At 38.2% G+C, this 20,435-nt stretch overlaps 1 long non-coding RNA gene across 3 annotated transcripts in view; it reads right to left on the reverse strand.

Annotated features, from left to right (window-relative positions):
- LOC138991277 (uncharacterized) overlaps nucleotides 1–20,435 on the reverse strand; it is a 318,362-nt gene that overhangs the window by 13,476 nt on the left and 284,451 nt on the right. For all 3 annotated transcript variants that reach the window (XR_011467297.1, XR_011467295.1, XR_011467296.1), the window contains exon 5: nucleotides 1,402–1,508. This is a non-coding gene — a long non-coding RNA (uncharacterized lncRNA). The remainder of the gene's footprint in view (nucleotides 1–1,401; nucleotides 1,509–20,435) is intronic.

A 20,435-nucleotide genomic window follows, 5' to 3' on the forward strand; every position in this document is an offset into this window, starting at 1 on the left:
TCTTTCTGACTTATTTCACTAAGGATAATGGTTATGTTATTTCAAATGGTATTATTTTATTCTTTTTGACATCTGAGTAATATTTCACTATATATAAACCACAGCTTTATCCGTTTATCCATTGGTGGGCATTTGAGTCACTTCCATGTCTTGGCTGTTGTAAATAATGCCACTATGAACATTGAAATGATACATGCACTCGAAATCAGTGCTTTTGATTCTTTAGATGTATACCTAGGAGAGGGATTGCTGGATCATACTGTAGTTCTATGTTTAGGTTTTTAAGGAACCCCATACTGTTCACCATAGTGCCTGCACCAATTTACATTCCCACCAACAGTGTAGGAAGGTTCTTTTTGCTCCACATCCTTGCCAACGTTTGTTATTTGTGGTCTTTCGATGATAGCTATTTTTATTACTCCCTCTTTATAAATTTTATCATAATCTCTCCTCCTGACTCTGACCTCATTTACATCCTTGATCTTCCTAAAGTGTCTAAGAGGAGTGGCACAGGGAGCTTACCTTCATTCCTTTTATAAATTCTGCATATTTGCAGTGACAATTTGATATTGTCTCACTTTAATATTGTCTCACTTTGATATTCAAGTACCAATCATATTACCATCCAGTTATACTCTCGTGTGTCAAAAAGGGATCTAGGAAAACTTTAATAAAACACAGAAATACAAAAAGTCCCAACATCATCACAAAGAGCAATAAGAGTTGAATAAAAAGGCAGATGATGAGGAAAATCACTGCTCAGAGAAGTTAGACTTAAGAAAACTGTTAGAAATGAACATAGTCAAGAAAAATTAGAGAAGTATGATGGAAATAGTTCAACTTTTATAGAAAAAAAAAACAAAACAGTGCTGAGCTCTAAGCAGGCTCTATCTACAGTTCTAAAACAAATGCTCAAGATAGTAAACTGCAGACTCTTCCATTCATTTTATCTTAATCTGATTTCTGTTAGCAATTAACAACTTTAAGGAGTTCAACACACTTTGGATGAGCTATTACTCTGAAATACAGCAGTATTAGTGAATCCCGTTACATTGCTTGGAGAAGCAGGCTTGAGGGTTTATGGGATCTGCTTCAAGGAATTCAGGAAGTGTTGGACAATAGAAAAATGAAACTTCAACAAACAGGCCCCATTAGAATAAACCAGCCTTCTCATTTCTTCAGTTGCATGTGGAAATCTCAGATTTCAGCATCCAGGGTGATTGTTTCTACCCAGCTTTGGTATTGTCCAGGGATATCGGACATGGCTTAGTAACTAAACCACCACCACCATGCGCAGGGGGTGGTGGGGTGGTGGTGGAACGGAGATGTTGTTCACAATGGGCCTCAACACAGAATCAGACTGTGGTGTACCGGTGGGTTTAGAATGGAAATCTTCCCTACCTACTTTTGGACTGTTCCTTTTATCCAATGGGCTGGTCTCTGAGAGGAATCCAGTGACTAGAGTCCAAGGTCCGCCACAGTGCCTGGGCCATAGTTCTTACTGTCTGCTGAATGAACAAATGAATCACAAATTTGAGTGTTGGTGTGAATTTAGCATTATCATGTGTACTTTGGATGACAGACTCCAGTGGGCAAAGCCTTTAGGCTCCCTTTATTTATTGTCTTCCATTTCATCACCTACTGTTCTTAAATGCTGTCCTTCTCTATCAACCTGTTCTTAGGAACATTGTTAAAGTAATTGAGGTAATAAAAGAACCTTGTTAATTAACTTGCACTAAGTGTAAAGGGTCAATAAGCTACCTGTCTCACATCACCAGAACTGGAAAAATTCCTATTTGGTTTAATGATTGCTGGGCAGATGCACCAAGAGCAGCTATCTTTACAATACTAAGACAGAACAAGTTGTTCAGTGAGCAATAGCAGAATTTTTCAAAGTCAGGTCTATAAACTTTACATCAGATTTATCCAGTAAGCTTAAAAAAATCCTTAGTCCCCATTCATATTCCACTGAATAAATGTTTCTAGGAATGAGCCCTAGGAATCAAATTTTTAACTAGCTCTGATCCATTGGTTTTTCTTATGTACATTTGATAAGGTACATAAGAACCACTGCTTTATGGCATACAACTTTGCATCTCAGCTGAATATTTCTCCAAGTATTTAAAGACAGTCAAAGCTTCTAAATAAATACAATTTAGAAAGTAAAACAAACAAACAAAAAAACCCTAAGTTTTGTTGCCCATGAGGCTTACCATAATCCATTTCTCATCACAAAATCACCTGAACTTCTATCCTCTGAGTCTGAGAAAAGGTCAAGATCTTCACTTTTTATAACCTAGTGACAACTTTGCCAGTTGAATGCTGGCAATCTATAGCATACAAGCTTTGCCACAATCAATATTACATTATCTACCTGTATGCTGTCAGCTCTCAAATATTTATCTCTAGCACAAGTTGTTCTCCTTTATTTCAGACTTGTAAATTCACTTGTCTACTTGACAGTCTCACGTTGCGGGTATAATATCTCAAATTCAAGTTTACCAAAATGAATCTTTACCTTCAAAAAGAATCTTTACTTTCAAAAAGAATCTGACCTCTTTTCTGCTATGGCTCTTGTCTGTGGACCAAGATTATTTCACTAGCTTCACATACTTTTTTCAAAATCCCAGTTTTGCCATTTACCAATTACTTGGATTTTGGACAAATTTCTGTCTTTTCTGAGACTCAGTTTCTTGTTTGTTTACTGTCATTTATCCAATGTCTGATATATAGTTGGAATTTAATATTTGTTGAATCAAAAATAAATTTATGTTTACAATACTAATTAATATATGAAATGTTCATGATACATAGTGATACTAGAAGGGTGGCTGCCATTGATTTTAAGAGCTAGATTTATTCCTAAAATTTTAACCTGTTTATCTAACATCTATCTTATTATCTTTCCTCTCCAAAAAGGTAAGCCCCAAGATAAAAGCATTTTATTTATTCAATGCTATATCTCCAGCACCTAGCACCTAAAACTGTTCTTGGAACATTAAAAGAACTCAACAAATTGAAATGAATGAACAAAAAAGATGGTACCTAGCTCTTGGTTAGAATGATTAGCAAGATAAAAGATATATATGTTGCAAACAACCTCTCAAAATAATCTAATATCCATTCTTCTCCATTTTTAAAAACTTAAGTAAAATAAGCCATGCAAAATTCTAAGTACATATATAACAAGTGCTCCATGAAAGTTGGCTACTATCACATACCACTATCATGAAAGTCATTTCATTATCCTATTTCCCTAAGAAACAATACCCTAGGGCACATTAGCTTCCTTTACCATAGTAATGCTTTCACCACATCCTTAAAAGTAAGCTTGTGCTTTGGCGTTTATTAAATATATGTATTAGAAAAAGTAATGTATATCTTCTCCAAAAATGACTCTTTAGTTCAACCGTTCAGTCATGTCTGACTCTTTGTGATCCCATGAACTGCAGCATGCCAGGCCTCCCTGTCCATACCAAGACCTGGGGTTTACTCAAACTCATGTCCATTGAGTTGGTGATGCAATCCTACCATCTTATCCTCTATTGTCCCCTTCTTCTCCCACCTTAAATCTTTCTCAGTATCAGGGTCTTTTTTAAATAAGTCAGTTTGCATCACGTGGCCAAAGTATTGGAGTTTCAGCTTCAGCATCAGTCCTTCCAATAAATCTTCAGGACTGATTTCCTTTAAGATATACTGATTGGAATTCCTTGCAGTCCAAGGGACTTTCAAGAGTCTTCTCCAACACCACAGATTTCAAAAGCATCAATTCTTTGGCGCTCAGCTTTCTTTATAGTCCAACTCTCACATCCATACATGACTACTGGAAAAAACATAGCCTTGACTAGACGGACCTTTGTCGGCAAAGTAATGTCTCTGCTCTTTAATATGCTGTCTAGGTTGGTCATAATTTTTCTTCCAAGGAGCAAATGTCTTTTAATTTCATGGCTGCACTAACCATCTGCAGTGATTTTGGAGCCCCCCAAAATAAAGTCTGACACTGTTTCCCCATCTATTTGCCATGAAGTGAAGGAACCAGATGCCATGATCTTAGTTTCCTGAATGTTGAGTTTTGGGCCAACTTTTTCACTCTCCCCTTTTCACTTTCGTCAAGAGGCTCTTTAGTTCTTCTTCACTTTGTGCCATAAGTGTGGTATCATCTGCAGATCAGAGGTTCTTGATATTTCTCCCAGCAATCTTGATTCCAGTTTGTGCTTCATCCAGCCCAACGTTTCTCATGATATACTCTGCATATAAGTTAAATAAGCAGGGTGACAATATACAGCCTTGACACACTCCTTTCTCGATTTGGAACTAGTCTGTTGTTTCATGTCCAGTTGTAACTGTTGCTTCCTGACCTGCATACAGGTGTCTCAGGAGGCAGGGAAGGTGGTCTGGTATTCCCATCTCTTTCAGAATTTTCCATAGTTTATTGTGATCCACACAGTCAAAGACTTTTGCACAGTCAATAAAGCAGAAGTATGTGTTTTTCTGGAACTCTTGCTTTTTTGATGATCCAGCGGATGTTGGCAATTTGACTTCTGTTTCCTCTGTCTTTTCTAAATCTAGCTTGAACATCTGGAAGTTCATGGTTCACATACTGTTGAAGCCTGGCTTGGAGAATTTTGAGCATTACTTTGCTAGCGTGTGAGATGAGTGCAATTGTGTGGTAGTTTGAGTATTGTTTGGCATTGCCTTTCTTTGGGATTGGAATGAAAACTGATCTTTTCCAGGCCTGTGCCACTGACATGTTTTCCAGATTTGCTGGCATATTGAGTGCAGCACTTTCACCGCAGCATCTTTTAGGATTTGAAATAGTTCAACTGGAATGCCATCATTTCACTAACTTTGTTTGTAGTGATGTTTCCTAACGCCCACTTGGCTCTGCATTTAAGGATGTCTGGCTCTAGGTGAGTGATCACATCATCATGGTTACCTGGGCCATGAAGGTCTTTTTTATATGGTTCTTCTGTGTATTCTTGCCACCTCTTCTTAATATCTTCTGCTTCTGTTAGGTCCATACCATTTCTGTCCTTTATTGTGCCCATCTTTGCATGAAATGTTCCCTTGGTATCTCTAATTTTCTTGAAGTGATCTCTAGTTTTTCCTATTCTATTGTTTTCCTCTATGTCTTTGCATTGATCACTGAAGAAGGCTTTCTTATCTCTCCTTGCTATTCTTTGGAACTCTGCATTCAAATGGGTATATCTTTCCTTTTCTCCTTTGCCTTTTGCTTCTCTTCTTTTCTTAGCTATTTGTAAGGACTCCTCAGACAAATATTTGCCTCTTTGCATTTCTTTTTCTTGGGATGGTCTTGATCACTGCCTCCTGTATAATGTCACGAACCTCTGTCCATAGTTCTTCAGGCACTCTGTCTATCAGATCTAATCCCTTGAATCTATTTGTCACTGCCACTGTATAATTGTAAGGGATTTGATTTGGGTCATACCTGAATGGTCTAGTGGTTTTCCCTACTTCCATCAATTTAAGTCTGAATTTTTCAATAAGGAGTTCATGATCTGAGCCACAGTCAGCTCCTGGTTTTGTTTTTGCTGACTGTGTAGAGCTTCTCCATTTTTGGCTGCAAAGAATATAATCAAGCTGATTTCAGTGTTGACCATCTGATGATGTCCATGTGTAGATTCTTCTGTTGTTAGAAGAGAGTGTTTGCTATGACCAGTATGTTCTCTTGGAAAAACTCTATTAGCCTTTGGCCTGCTTCATTCTGTACTCCAAGGCCAAATTTGCCTGTTACTCCAGGTGTTTCTTGACTTCCTACTTTTGCATTCTGGTCCCCTATAATGAAAAGGACATCTTTTTTGGGTGTTAGTTCTAAAAGGTCTTGTAGGTCTTCATAGAACCACTCAACTTCAGCTTCTTCAGCATTACGGGTCGGGTCATAGACTTGGATTACTGTGATATTGAATGGTTTGCCTTAGAAATGAACAGAGATCATTCTGCCATTTTTGAGAATGCATCCAAGTACTGCATTTTGGACTCTTTTGTTGGCTATGATGGCTACTCCATTTTTTCTAAGGGATTTCTTCCCACAGTGATAGATATAATGGTCATCTGAGTTAAATTCACCTATTCCAGTCCATTTTAGTTCCTGATTCCTAAAATGTCGATATTGACTCTTGCCATCTCCTGTTTGGCCACTTCTAATTTGCCTTGATTCATGGACCTAACATTCCAGGTTCCTATGCAATATTGCTCTTTACAGTATCGGACTCTACTTCCATCACCAGTCACACCCTCAACTGGGTGTTGTTTTTACTTTGGCTCTGTCTCTTCATTCTTTCTGGAGTTATTTCTCCACTATTCTCCCATAGCATATTGGGCACCTACTGACTTGGGGAGTTCATCTTTCAGTGTCCTATCTTTTTGCCTTTTCATACTGTTCATGGGGTTCTCAAGGCAAGAATACTGAAGTGGTTTGCCATTCCCTTCTCCAATGGACCACATTTTGTCAAAAAATCTCCACCATGATCCATTCATCTTAGGTGGCTCTACACGACATGGCTCATAGTTTCATTGAGTTAGACAAGGCTGTGATCTTAGATCTTCTCTATAAACATCATCAAATGGAGAGTATACTTTATTTAAATACATCTTATTTAAATTACTAACATAATAGTGACTCAATTTGTATTATATAAACATCTAATCATTCATTCACTAATTCACTCATTTATTCCACTAATCTACACCAAGGTTTTTTAGGTACAAAATGCAGTCAGGTGCTACAATCAATGTGAAGATTTATAAGACATTGTGATTTAAGAAAATACACCTAGTAGAAGATAGATGGATTCAAATCACAAATATATAGTTCTGAGGAGTTATAGAGCTAAAAGGTATCTTATACAAAGATGATCAATGCCTCGTCAGTTGCAATTGGAAAATAGACACAGTGAAGTTAAGAAGATATTCAAGAATTAGAATCTAGATTATCCAAATCCTAGCCAAGTTTTTTTTTTTTTTTTCCCCACTAGATCATCCAATACAATGAAACAAGTGCTATGAATAAGCATAAGGGATAACACATTCTAGCCAAATCAGAGAAGGGGGAAATATTTGAATTCTCATATGATGAAAGGGTTGAAGGTCTCTAAGCAGAGACGAAGTGTAAGTAAAGGCATGGTGTGTGAAAGAGAGCATGTGTGAGCCCCTTGCTCAGTGAAGGTCATAGATGGAGATATGAGTTGGGAACTGACACGGAATGCAAAGGAAATCAAATCCCAAACAGCTAGAGTGTTAGTTCAAGGAATCTTTGCTTTACTATTTATGGGCTTTTTGTTTTTTATTTTAGAAGTTTTTGGCTTGATGGGACCTTTTTCAGAGATGGTAGCTCAGGTACCATGGTGAAGGACGTGTTGGAGAGGCAGAGCAAGACCACCTGCAAGGCTACTGAGACAGCCCAGGTGAGGAGCGGTCTGTAAGAGACAGCAGCATCAGAGAGGGGAGGAGCTCAGACAGAGAAGCAGTAGTAATAAAATAGGGATCTTGGACAAGAAGACATGGTTGTAAGGATGATTTTAGTGCTAACTGAAACAACTGTCTCAGTATTTTAAACAGTTTTGTTTAGCAATAAATGGACAGAATTTTTTCATTAGTATAATCAAATGTGTCTTGAAATTTTGGCAGTTTAAATAACAAAGTGTTTCAAGCCTCCCAACTAAAATCTGGAGCAAGAGAAGGATGCTCAATTAAGAGAAGGATGCTCTTCTATTAAACATAATATTGGAAGTCCTATCCACAGCAATCAGACAAGAAATGTATGCAAATTAGAAGGGAAGAGGTAAAATTGTTATTATATGCAGAAAAATAAGATACTGTATATGGAAAACACTAAAGGCTCTGCTCAAAAAGTACTAGAACTAAAAATAACAAATTCAGTAAGGTAACAGGACATAAGATTAGCACGCAGAAATCTTTGCATTTCTTTACAGTAACAATGAGATATCAGAAAGGGAAAGTAAAAAAAAAAAAAAAAATCCTTCTTAAAATTATATTTAAAAACCTAGGAATAAACCTGACCAAGGAGGTAAAAGACATATACACTGAGAACTATAAAACATTGATAATTAAAGATGATTCAAAGAAATGGAAAGATATCCCATATTCTTGGATTGAAAGAATTAATACTACTCACACAACATACAGATTTAATGTGATCCCTATCAAATTACCCATGACATTTTTTCACAGAACCAGAACAAATAACCTAAAATTTACATGGAACTATAAAAGACCCTTCCCTGATTTTCCCTGGTGCCTCAGATGGCAAAGAATCTGCCTGCAATGCAGGAGACCCAGGTTCAATCCCTGGGTCAGGAAGATCCCCTGAAGAATGGCAATCCTCTCGCATATTCTTGCCTGGAGAATCCCATGGAGAAGAGCCTGGTGGGCTACAGTCCACGGGGTTGCAGGTCGGACACAACTACTAAACAACACATAAAAGACCTAGAATTGCCAAAGCAATCCTGAAGGAAAAGAACAAAGCTGGAGGCTATTTATGTAAAAAATAAAATAAATGTAAAATATACTAAAATAATTTAGAGGTGAGTACAAAACCCAAGTGAAATATAAACCAAAAAAATAAAAAACTGCCTGGCTAGAGAAAGATTCCCAGAAAGAATGGCATTTAGACTGAGGCATCTCAGTCAATGAAATGCTGTACAAACTGAAAAAGATAACACAGATGTAAGATAATAAGTAGTCAAACTTCCTGTTATTCTGAATGAGTTTAGCCTCATTGACCCTGGTGAAGCCTTTCAGTTTGCTAAAAAACGTTTACTAAGGTTTCATAGTACCTGGCAAATTTTAGAGAACCAGAGAAATTCCAGAAGACTGAAAATTGATAAATATTATTTAGATTTTCAGTTTTAAGAGGAAAGATTCAATGGCAGACAGTGTTGTGGATTATTTGAAAGAACAGGCTGTGAATTTAGATTGCTAAGAGATTCTGGCTTTGCTCCTTACCTTGGTCAAGATTGTGTGACCTTAACCAAGCTATTGAGCAACTCTGTCCTTCAGTTTCCTCATCTATAAAATGTGAGACTAAGAGGTTATACTCAAAGAAATAGTAGTGAGCATTACAGGGAAAATGGTTGGAAGAATACCTAGCAGATGGTAAGTTCTCCATATTAGGAGCTGTTTTATAATTCTACAAACTAGACCAAACTGGTAGGCCTTAGTCACACCAAATATTCCAAAGTAGAATGCTTAAAAGACTCAACATTGGAAAAGAAGAGGTGATATTTTAGGAAGTGGGTTGGGAAGTGGTGTTGCGAAAGCTGGACAGCTACATGTAAACCAATGAAGTTGGAACATACCATCACACCATACACAAAAATAAGCTCAAAACAGCTTTAAGACTTAAGTATAAGACATGACACTATAAAAGTCCTAGAAGAGAAGATAGAACATTCTCTGACATAATTCATAGCAATGTTTTCTTGGATCAACCGTCCCAGGAAATAGAAATAAAAGCTAAACTAAATAAATGAGACCTAGTCAAACTTTTGCATAGCAAAGGAAGCCATAAACAAAATGAAAAGACAACCTATGGTCTGGGAGAAAATGTTTGCAAACCATGTAAATGACAAGAGCTTAATTTCCAAAATATACACACTGCTCATACAACTCAATAACAATTAAAAAAAAAAAATCATAAAGTAGGCAGAAGACCTAAGTAGGCATTTTTCCAAAGAAGACATTTGTATGGCTAATAAGCACATGAAAACATGTTCAGCATCACTAGTTATTAGAGAAATGCAAATCAAAACTACAATGAGGTATCACCTCACACCAGTCAAAATGGCCATCATTAAAAAGTCCACAAATAACAAATGTTGGAGAGGGTGTAGAGAAAAGAGAACCCTTCTATGCTGATGTTGGGAATGTAAATTGGAATAGCTACTCTGAAAAACAGTATGGAGGTTCATTAAAAAGCTAGGGTTGCCATATGACCCAGCAATCCCTCTCCTGGGCATATAACTGGGAAAAACTCAAATTTGAAAAGCTACATGCACCCAATGTTCACTGCAGCAATATTTACAATGGCCAAAATATGAAAACAACTTAAACTTCCATCAACAGATGAAAGAATAAAGATGTGGTATATAAATACAATGGACTACTACTCATCCGTAAAAAAGAAATAATGCTATTTGCAGAACCATATATGGACCTAGAGATTATCATACTAAATGAAGTAAGTCAGAAAGAGACACATACCAACCATATCACTTACATGGGGAATCTAAAATATGATACAAATGGACTTATTTACAAAACAAATAGACTCACAGACATAGAAAACAAACTTACAGTTACCAAAGGGGAAAGTAGGGGAGGAATAAATTAGTGGTTTGGGATTAGTGGATACAAACTGCTATATATATATATATGTGTGTGTGTGTGTGTGTGTATGTATATAAAGTAGATAAACAGCAAGGTCCTACTGTATAGCAAAGGAAACTATATTCAATACCCTGTAATGAACCGTAACGGAAAAAAATATGAAAAAGGATATATAATCACTATTCTATATACGAAGAACTAACACAAAGCTTTAAAACAACCATGCTTCAATTAAAAAAATATTCTTAAAGTATTTCTTCAAAATCATTTAGCGAGGTAAAAAAACCAGCCTTCAAAACTAGTTCAAGTATCTGCTTCACTGGGACCTCTTTGCCTTCCACAATCCCTAAGCAATATAGTACTGGATATATATTTGTTATTTTAGTGTGTATATAAGTATGTATATGCTGTTATTAAAGTATATGCATAGTATATACAGACACATTGTATATTATAGTATTATATAGTATATATATGCTGTTACAGTATTTGTGTAAGTATTTATTTTCCCTAATCTACTATAACCTCCTTGAAAATAGGAATATACTTTTCTTGCTTCCCCAGTGTCTCACATAATTCCTCCTCCATGAGTATACCAAAGCCTTCTGTGTGTATCTCCTTTCCTGGTAATTGGTAAAGTTCTTTAATCAACACTTAGTTGTGGATTAAAGGATTAAAGTCCTTTAATCAACACATGCCTAATCAGAAGATCAATCAGTATCCCTGTCTGCATTTTCCCACCTTTTTTTACAAAGATGGCAAAATTCCTTGGTAAAATCCATGTCCTAGGTCTACAAAGTCCCTTTCCCTTGTCAGCAAAACACATATGCCAAAACAGGAAATGTGTGGGGGTCCTAAGGAACATATTATCAGTGAACCCACCCTGGTCCCAAAATACCACCACTTCTTTTTCAATGATGAGTCTTTTAAGCATTCTACTTTGGAATCTTTGATGTGACTAAGGCCTACCTTAGTCCGAGGTCAGGGGCGGCGGCCGGGAGGAGATACCCCACGCCCCTACGCCCCCACGCCCAAGGCCAAGGGCTGCGGCCGGGAGGAGCAACCCACGCCCGAGGCCAGGGGCAGTGGCCGGGAGGACCAACCCCATGCCCATGTTGCAGGAGGGCCTAGAGGAGCTATCCCACATTGAAGTTCAGGAAGGGCGGTGGTGAGGAGATAGCCCTCGTCCAAGGTAAGGAGCAATGGCTGCGTTTTGCTGGAGCAGCCGTGAAGAGATACCCCACGCCCAAGGTAAGAGAAACCCTAGTAAGACGGTAGGTGTTGCAAGAGGGCATCAGAGGGCAAACACACTGAAACCATACTCACAGAAAACTAGTCAATCTAATCACACTAGGACCACAGCCTTGTCTAACTCAATGAAACTAAGCCATGCCCGTGGGGCAACCCAAGATGGGTGGGTCATAGTGGAGAGATCTGACAGAATGTGGTCCACTGGAGAAGGGAATGGCAAACCACTTCAGTATTCTTGCCTTGAGAACTCCATGAACAGTATGAAAAGGCAAAATGATAGGATACTGAAAGAGAAACTCCCCAGGTCAGTAGGTGCCCAATATGCTACTGGAGATCAGTGGAGAAATAACTCCAGAAAGAATGAAGGGATGGAGCCAAAGCAAAAACAATACCCAGCTGTGGATGTGACTGGTGATAGAAGCAACGTCTGATGCTGTAAAGAGCAATATTGCATAGGAACCTGAAATGTCAGGTCCATGAATCAAGGCAAATTGGAAGTGGTCAAACAAGAGATGGCAAGAGTGAATGTCGACATTCTAGGAATCAGCGAACTGAAATGGACTGGAATGGGTGAATTTAGCTCAGATGACCATTATATCTACTACTGTGGGCAGGAATCCCTCAGAAGAAATGGAGTAGCCAGCATGGTCAACAAAAGAGTCCGAAATGCAGTACTTGGATGCAATCTCAAAAACGACAGAATGATCTCTGTTCGTTTCCAAGGCAAACCATTCAATATCACAGTAATCCAAGTCTATGCCCCAACCAGTAATGCTGAAGAAGCTGAAGTTGAACGGTTCTATGAAGACCTACAAGACCTTTTAGAACTAACACCCCAAAAAGATGTCCTTTTCATTATAGGGGACCGGAATGCAAAAGTAGGAAGTCAAGAAACACCTGGAGTAACAGGCAAAATTGGCCTTGGAATACGGAATGAAGCAGGGCAAAGACTAATAGAGTTTTGCCAAGAAAATGCACTGGTCATAACAAACACCCTCTTCCAACAATACAAGAGAAGACTATACATGGACATCACCAGATGGTCAACACCGAAATCAGACTGATTATATTCTTTGCAGCCAAAGATGGAGAAGCTCTACACAGTCAGCAAAAACAAGACCAGGAGCTGACTGTGGCTCAGACCATGAACTCCTTATTGCCAAATTCAGACTTAAATTGAAGAAAGTAGGGAAAACCACTAGACCATGCAGGTATGACCTAAATCAAATCCCTCATGATTATACAGTGGAAGTGAGAAGTAGATTTAAGGGCCTAGATATGATAGATAGAGTGCCTCATGAACTATGGAATGAGGTTCATGACATTGTACAGGAGACAGGGATCAAGACTATCCCCATGGAAAAGAAATGCAAAAAAGCAAAATGGCTGTCTGGGGAGGCCTTACAAATAGCTGTGAAAAGAAGAGAAGTGAAAAGCAAAGGAGAAAAGGAAAGATATAAACATCTGAGTGCAGAGTTCCAAAGAATAGCAAGAAGAGATAAAAAGCCTTCTTCAGCGATCAATGCAAAGAAATAGAGGAAAACAACAGAATGGGAAAGACTAGGGATCTCTTCAAGGAAATCAGAGATACCAAGGGAACATTTCATGTAAAGATGGGCTCGATAAAGGACAGAAATGGTATGGACCTAAAAGAAGCAGAAGATATTAAGAAGAGGTGGCAAGAATACACAGAAGAATTGTACAAAAAGGATCTTCACGACCCAGATAATCACGATGGTGTGATCACTGACCTGGAGCCAGACATCCTGGAATGTGAAGTCAAGTGGGCCTTAGAAAGCATCACTATGAACAAAGCTAGTGGAGGTGATGGAATTCCAGTGGAGCTATTCCAAATCCTGAAAGATGATGCTGTGAAAGTGCTGCACTCAATATGCCAGCAAATTTGGAAAACTCAGCAGTGGCCACAGGACTGGAAAAGGTCAGTTTTCATTCCAATCCCTAAGAAAGGCAATGCCAAAGAATGCTGAAACTACGGCACAATTGCACTCATCTCACACGCTAGTAAAGTAATGCTCAAAATTCTCCAAGCCAGGCTTCAGCAATATGTAAACTGTGAACTTCCTGATGTTCAAGAGGAACCAGAGATCAAATTGCCAACATCCGCTGGATCAAATTGCCAACATCCACTGGATCATGGGAAAAGCAAGAGAGTTCCAGAAAAGCATCTATTTCTGCTTTATTGACTATGCCAAAGCCTTTGACTGTGTGGATCACAATAAACTGTGGACAATTCTGAAAAAGATGGGAATACCAGACCACCTGATCTGCCTCTTGAGAAATTTGTATGCAGGTCAGGAAGCAACAGTTAGAACTGGACATGGAACAACAGACTGGTTCCAAATAGGAAAAGGAGTTCGTCAAGGCTGTATATTGTCACCCTGTTTATTTAACTTATATGCAGAGTACATCATGAGAAACGCTGGGCTGGAAGAAACACAAGCTGGAATCAAGATTTCCGGGAGAAATATCAATAATCTTAGATATGCAGATGACACCACCCTTATGGCAGAAAGTGAAGAGGAACTAAAGAGCCTCTTGATGAAAGTGAAAGTGGAGAGAGAAAAAGTTGGCTTAAAGCTCAACATTCAGAAAACAAAGATCATGGCATCCAGTCCCATGACTTCATGGGAAATCACAGTGTCAGACTTTATTTTTCTGGGCTCCAAAATCACTACAGATGGTGACTGCAGCCATGAAATTAAAAGACACTTACTCCTTGGAAGGAAAGTTATGACCAACCTAGATAGCATATTCAAAAGCAGAGACTTTACTTTGCCAACAAAGGTCCGTCTAGTCAAGGCTATGGTTTTTCCTGTGGTCATGTATAGATGTGAGAGTTGGACTGTGAAGAAGGCTGAGCGCCGAAGAATTGATGCTTTTGAACTGTGGTGTTGGATAAGACTCTTGAGAGTCCCTTGGACTGCAAGGAGATCCAACCAGTCCATTCTGAAGGAGATCAGCCCTGGGATTTCTTTGGAAGGAATGATGCTAAAGCTGAAACTCCAGTACTTAGCCACCTCATGTGAAGAGTTGACTCATTGGAGAAGACTCTGATGCTGGGAAGGATTGGGGGCAAGAGGAGAAGGGGACGACAGAGGATGAGATGGCCGAATGGCATCACTGACTCGATGGATGTGAGTCTCAGTGAACTCTGGGAGTTGGTGATGGACAGGGAGGCCTGGCGTGCTGAGCTTCATGAGGTCGCAAAGAGTCGGACACGACTGAGCGACTGATCTGATCTGATCTGAAGGCCTATCAGTTTGGTCTAGTTTGTAGAATTATAAAACAGCTCCTAATATGGAGAACTTACCATCTGCTAGGTATTCTTCCAACCATTTTCCCTGTAATGCTCACTACTATTTCTTTGAGTATAACCTCTTAGTCTCACATTTTATAGATGAGGAAACTGAAGGACAGAGTTGCTCAATAGCTTGGTTAAGGTCACACAATCTTGACCAAGGTAAGGAGCAAAGCCAGAATCTCTTAGCAATCTAAATTCACAGCCTGTTCTTTCAAATAATCCACAACACTGTCTGCCATTGAATCTTTCCTCTTAAAACTGAAAATCTAAATAATATTTATCAATTTTCAGTCTTCTGGAATTTCTCTGGTTCTCTAAAATTTGCCAGGTACTATGAAACCTTAGTAAACGTTTTTTAGCAAACTGAAAGGCTTCACCAGGGTCAATGAGGCTAAACTCATTCAGAATGACAGGAAGTTTGACTACATTATTATCTTACATCTGTGTTATCTTTTTCAGTTTGTACAGCATTTCATTGACTGAGATGCCTCAGTCTAAATGCCATTCTTTCTGGGAATCCTCCTCTAGCCAGGCAGATTTTGATTTTTTTTTGGTTTATATTTCACCTGGGTTTTGTACCCACCTCTTTTAATATAGTTATTTTAGTATATTTTGCATTTATTTTATTTTTTACATAAATAAAAATATATTTACACTTTAAATTTATTTATTTGCATGCCTATTTCCTACTGGACAGTCAAAATCTCCATAGATGAGGTTATATCTCCTTAACTATGAAAGGCTCAACGTTTGGTACAAGTGTTCCATAAGAGGTCCTAAGAAACGCAGGTTTCTCCCATAAAATTCATCATGACACTTTTATCCCCCCCAAATCAGGCTCTTATACTTTCCTTCTTAGTCTTCTTTAAACAAACAAAACCCCAAAGCACAGTCTTTTTCTTGTTTCAGATTTTTTTTCTTTTTTTCCCATATACTTTAGCTCATTCCAGGCTATAGATTTCCTGACTCTATTCTGGGAGGTTTAGGCCACTGTTTTAAAATTGTCTTGAAAAAAAAAAAAATGGTGGGGGGGTATTCCCTGCTTGTTCAGTGGTTAGGATTAAGTGCTTTCACTGCCATGGGCCTGTGTTTGATCACTTTTTGGGGACCTAAGATCCCACAGGTCTCATGGCATGGTCAAAAATAAGCTAAACTGTCTTGGTTATGTGCCCCATCTCTCATCTTTTATTCATACACTTCTAGGTCTGAGCCCATTAGAAAGACTATTTGTATAGTCACATACATCCATCTATATGCCTTTCTTTCTTTACTCATCTGAGTGATATGTTACTGCAGTGTCAAGGTCTTTTCCATAGCTTCCCATCTTTACTGATCCACTCCCTGTCCTCCTTCCAATTGTACTCCATTACATTCCATCTAACTTTGTTTAAAGTTGTTTGAAATCTGCCTTCTCCAAAATATAGATTATGACCAGTGACCTACTTCACTGGTGTGTGTGCTTAGACACTCAGTCATGTCCAACTCTTTGCGACCCCATGGACTGTTTTCTGCCAGCCTCTGTGCATGGGGATTCTCTAGGCCAAGAATACTGGAGTGGATGGCCCTGCCCTCCTCCAGGGGATCTTCCCAACCCAGGGATTGAACCCAGGTCTCCTGCATTGCAGGCAGATTCTTTACCATCTGAGCCACCAGGGAATCCCCCCTTCATTGGTAATTTACATAATTATATCACATGCATTTTCATATCCATAAACTTAGCATATGAAGGAACTGAAGTTAGAGGGACTTCTAAGTGGCAGGGAACTGCTGAAAATCAGGTCTATCTGATGCTAAACAGGCATGTACACTTAATCCATTTTACATAGTATATGCTCATAAATTCTACATGAGGTGCCACAGGCCTGAAGAGTCACACTAACATAAACCTGAGTGCAAGCTCGCCCAAGGCCAGTAAGAAAGTACCCCGCAGAACTGAAATTAGAAGCCAAGTTTCTGATTGCCTGTTTGGAGCTAGGTAGAGAGGGCATACTGACTTGGTATTTTACATATTTTGAAGAATTAGAAAGTATTTGAAGAGTGTGGATGGATATAGCACCATTAGATCCAAATGTTATCCTATAAAAGGTTAGCCTTTCATCCTTCACTCTCTGTCATTATTCACATGGATTTGGAATGATTGGGATGTCCCATAAAAGGCTTTGCGGATGCGATACTACAGTTTTAGGCAGATGGCATATCAGTGGTTCCTTTTCCAGAGTCATTGTTAATGCATCCTCCTTCTTATTTTTCCACTTCTGCTTTCATAATAAAAATAGAGGTTTATTTAAAAAATGAGAGTAAAGGAAACATTTGCACAAACTCTTGTTCAGGAATTTTCACTGAAGGCTATAAATAACTCAAGATTTATTAGGAAATTCAATTTATTCTACTGACTCCTTTTAGCTCTATTAGCTTTGTCTTAAATTCTCCATCAACTTTCTACTCCTTCAGTAATAGTCACCTAGGCTTTGCTAACACTCAGTTCTCTTAACATCTATCTGCTGTCTCATTCAAGACTAAATCTGCATGGATGGACCTAGAGATTATCATGCTATGTGAAATCAGGCAACAAGTATCATATGATATCTCATATGTGGAATCTGAAAAAAATGATACAAATGAACTTATTTACAAAACAGGCTCACAGACTTTGAAAACAAACTAAGGTTACCAAAGGGGAAAGTGGGTAGAGGAGTGATGAATTAGAAGTTTGGGATTAACATATACACACTGCTATATATAAAGAAGATGACTAGTAAGAACCTGCTATACTGCCAGGGATGGCAGAGCCTGGTGGGCTGCCGTCTATGGGGTTGCACAGAGTCGGACACGACTGAAGTGACTTAGTAGCAGCAGCAGCAGCAGCAGCAGCAGCATACTTCACGGGGGAATCTACTCAATACTCTGTAGTGGTCTATATGGGAAAAGAATCTAGAAAAAAGAGTGGATGTATGTTTATGTATATCTGATTCACTTGGCTGTACGCCTGAAAATAACACAGCATTGTAAATCAACTATACCCCAATTAAAATTTTTTAAAAAGATAACCCAAAAGGACCTACTATATAGCACAGGAAATGATATTCAATATCTTATAATAACCTATAATGAAAAATATATGTCTATATAATTATTACCTATATTCTTATATATCTATATATATACATATAACTGAATTACTTTGCTATACTTTGAAATATCAATACCCTCAGATATGCAGATGACACCATTCTAATGGCAGAAAGTGAGGAGGAACTAAAGAGCCTCTTGATGAAAGTGAAAGAGGAGAGTTAAAAAGTTGGCTTAAAACTCAACATTCAAAAGATGAAGATTATGGCATCTGGTCCTATCATTTCATGGCAAATAGATGGGGAAACAATGGACACAGTGACAGACTATTTTCTTGGGCTCCAAAATCACTGCAGATGGTGACTGCAGCCATGAAATTAAAAGATGCTTGCTCCTTGGAAGAAAAACTATGACCAACCTAGATGGCATATTAAACAGCAGAGACATTGCTTTGCCAACAAAGGTCCATCTAGTCAAAGCTATGGTTTTCTCAGTAGTCATGTATGGATGTGAGAGTTGGACCATAAAGAAAGCTGAGCACTGAAGAAATGATGTTTTTGAACTATGGTGTTGGAGAAGACTCTTGAGAGTCCCTTGGACTGCAAGGAGATCCAACCAGTCAATCCCAAAGGATATCTTAATCCTGAATGTTTATTAGAAAGACTGACGCTGAAGCTGAAATTCCAATACTTTTGCCATCTGATGCAAAGAACTGACTCATTGGAAAAGACCCTGATGCTGGGAAAGATTGAAGGCAGGAGGAGAAGGGAACAACAGAGGATGAGTTGGTTGGATGGCATCACTGACTCAATGGACATGAGTTTGAGCAAGCTCTGGGAGTTGGTGATGGACAGGGAAGCCTGGCATGCTGCAGTCCATGAAGTCGCAAGGAGTTGGACATGACTGAGCGACTGAACTGACTGAACTGACTTTACTGTACACCTAAAACTAATACAACATTTTAAATCAACTATACTTCAATAAAAAAAATTTTTTTAAATATAGTCTAATAGCTTTCTCAATAGCTTCCAATGTTTGAAGAGTATTAATAAGAACCACCAAGTCTTATCTCCCTCAGTCAAACATCACGGTTTATTATAGGATGATACAGATGAAAGAATGGAGGTCTAGGAGTCAATGACCTGGCTCTACCACTTAGTAACCATGCTACCTTGATCAAGGCACTTAATGCCACTCAATTTCAGCACTGTAATCTATTAAGACTGGTATAACAATATTTATCTCATAGGATGATTATGGGGATCAAACTCAGTATTATAGTGTGTGACAAAGACTTGCACATTGTAAATTTGTATGTAAATCTGATCATGGATGCCTCTACTTGCTCACAGTTGAGTAGTTATCCTTACACTGGAATAAAGCACTTCAGAATTGGGGTTGATCTGTAAAAAGTAAAAAGATATAATTTACTCTCAGTGAAAACACTCTTCTCCTTAATCATGCCTAAAGTGGCATTAGATGTCATTATTAGCTGTGCTGGCTCATCTTAAAGTCACAGTCAGTTAAAAAAAACCCAGATCTTCATGTCTGTTTTTTTTTCATGTGCACTCATAGTATTTAACCTAGATGAAAGAATTAATCTTTCTCAAAAAAGTTTAAGTACAGTTGATTCATAATATTTATTATATAAGTTTCAGCTGTACAACATACTAATTCAATATTTTTACATATTACTCCACTTAGAGTTATTAGAAAATTTTGGCTATGTTCCCCGGGCTGTATAAAATATTCTTAAAGCTTATTTATCTTATACATTGTAGTTTGTACCTATTAATCCCTACTCTGAGGAATTAATCTCGGTACCTGTTAAATTTCACACTGTTGGTCTTGGCCCAGTGCTTGAGAATGTTGAGGATATTTAGAGTTTAGATATATATGAAGTTTCTGGATGAGGTCTACTGCCCAGATTTGCAGTATCTACAACCAGTTTTCTTTCCAATATCTTTTTTCGTGGCCTGCCAAAGGCACAGATTTAATCTCTACTTTTCCATTGCAGGACTAGAAGAATCTATATCTAAAGATGTAGGAGGTCCTGAAATACTTTGAGATGGCATCTTCCAGGGTATCTGACTCCATAATTCCTTGAACATTGTAACACTTAACATTGTAATACTGTACAGGAGGTGATGACCAAAACCATCCCCCCAAAAAAGAAACGTAAGCAGGCAAAGAGGTTGTTGGAGGAGCCTTACAAATAGAAGCAAAATGCAAAGAAGAAAGGGAAATATATACCAAATTAAATGCAGTTTAGGAGATAAGCAAGGAGAAATAGAAAGATTTCTTAAGTGAACAATACAAAGAAATGGAGGAAAACAATAGAATGGGAAAAACTAGAAATCACTTCAAGAAAATCAGATACCAAGGGAATATTTCATGCAAAGATGGGCACCATAAAGGACAGAAA

Source organism: Bos mutus, chromosome 16 (assembly GCF_027580195.1).
Source record: "Bos mutus isolate GX-2022 chromosome 16, NWIPB_WYAK_1.1, whole genome shotgun sequence".
Taxonomy (NCBI): domain Eukaryota; kingdom Metazoa; phylum Chordata; class Mammalia; order Artiodactyla; family Bovidae; genus Bos; species Bos mutus.